General features: G+C 41.3%; 1 pseudogene; it reads left to right on the forward strand.

Annotated features, from left to right (window-relative positions):
• The first annotated feature begins 1366 nt into the window (after positions 1-1366).
• LOC119537498 lies at positions 1367-2133 on the forward strand (annotated as a pseudogene).

Consider the following 2133-nt stretch of genomic DNA (forward strand, 5'->3'; position numbering starts at 1 on the left):
GCTTTTGGTTCATCAGGGCATTAGTTGCATATAGGGTGAAAATAAATAATCAAAAGAAATCTTAAGTTTCTAATTTGGGGAAGAAGTTTACGTATGTACAAATAAAGGATTTGCACATAGGTTGACATCATTCTTTTGGAACTATTCATCACCATAATTATGAAGAGAAATTGTGCTTTGGGTCTGTTGCAAAGAATGGCACTGTTGAGTAAAATCTGGAACATTTTAGATTTTCTGCAGAAAAAAAGTTGATGTTTGAGGACCATTCATGTTGTAACTATGATATCAGATAGCTGACATCACATACCTATTGTTGTCATACTGCAGTTTTATCATCATGCACAACAAAAATATGTCAGTAAATGTTTGTACCCTATGAGGGAAAATGAAAAAAGCAAAGCAATACTTGAAAAAAATCACAATTCATAGCACAGTTTTCTCAAATTATTTTGTGTATATGTGAAAACTTACCCAACAATACGTTGTTAGCCTGTGTAAGAGCCATGTACATTTATTTGAGAAGTAAAAATGACTAGCATAACAGATTAAAAGAAGGCTGTTTACTATGGCATTCATTTTTAAATAATGGCAAAAAGAAAACAAAAATGTAAACAACCAAAGGTCTATCAATCAAGGAATGGTCAAATACCAATTGATTGGTCTGTACTCTACACTTAATGCTGTTATTAAAAAAGAAACAAAAAAGTATTTATTGACCAAAAGGTTGATAATGAGTCCTCAAGTAACTAAAGCTAGTTGTAGGAAAATTGAGGAAGTATGCTTGTATAAAGCACATTCTATAAGGGTAATACTGGAGAATGCTATCAATATTTTTTTAAATTTACTTGTGGATTGTGAAAAATGATGGGAATGGTCAAATTTTAGAAGGAAAAAAATACATGACCAGGGGAGGGCACTGAAGATCCAGGACTGCTCCACCATGGGTCACCTCCATTATCGGAGATGAAGTGCAGGGGACCTGTCTTCCAGCAGAGCCCACCAGCCCAGCATGTCTACCATCACAGGGGGATCTCTACCTGATGTTCCTGAGAGACCCCAAACTTTCCCCAAATTGAAGCTGCAGTCAAGTGTATTCTCACAAAGAATCTGTGGTGGCACAAGGCAATGGGCTCCTGGCAGTAACAGGAAAACTGACACTGTGTAACAGGCTGAACTGGAGCCCTGCTAGAAGAGAAGGGCAAGCAGATAATGGTGGGACCCCAACCAAAGCTGGAGAAGAGTGAACATGTCCAATTCCCCAGGAAGAAGAGGAGGAGGTGAGGGTATTGCCACATTCCCTGCAAGGGCACCACCCATGTAAAAGATGGATATAAGATCTGGGATGGGTGTTGGGAGATCATCACATATGCCTTCCTTTCAGGTTTGCTTCAAGAGCATCTTCTGCATCCATATAGAAACTGGCAGCATCTGGACCCATCTGCTTGTGATATTACTCTTTTTGGGAATCTTGACCATGTTTAGACAAATGTGCATTTCAGGGCCTCTCTACAGAAGAAGGTTTAGGAGATGTTCTTTTTGGATGCAGTGCTCTGCCTTAGTTTCTCCTGGCTCTTTCATACCATCTATTGTCATTCAGAGAAAATCTCTTGGACTTTTTTCTGAAGTGGTCTACTCTGGGTTGGCTCTACTTATTATGGGAAACTTTGTCCCCTGCCTCTTTTATTCCTTCTTCTGCTCCCCATAGCCAAGGCTCATCTACCTCTCCATCATTGTCTGTGTCCTGGGGATTTCTTCCATCAGTGTGGTGCACTGGGAGCTGTTGGCCACCACTAAGCACCAGCAGACAAGAGCAGGAGTGTTCCTGGGACTTGGCTTGAGTGGTGGTGTGCCCACCATGCACATTACTTTTGCTGAGGGCTTTGTCAAAGCCACTGCCAGGAGCAGAAGACTGGATCTTCCTCATGGCTGTAATGTACATCACTGCAGCTGCCCTTTATGCTACTTGAATCCCTGGGTGCTTGTGTCCTGGAAAGTTTGACATACGGTTCCAGTCTCATTAGATTTTCCATGTCCTGGTGGGGGCAGCTGCCTTTGTACATTTCTACAGGATATCCAACTTCAGGAATTCTGCTATGTCTAGAAGGAGGCTGTACTGATGACTCCCTTCTCTGA

Source organism: Choloepus didactylus, chromosome 6, assembly GCF_015220235.1.
Source record: "Choloepus didactylus isolate mChoDid1 chromosome 6, mChoDid1.pri, whole genome shotgun sequence".
Taxonomy (NCBI): domain Eukaryota; kingdom Metazoa; phylum Chordata; class Mammalia; order Pilosa; family Megalonychidae; genus Choloepus; species Choloepus didactylus.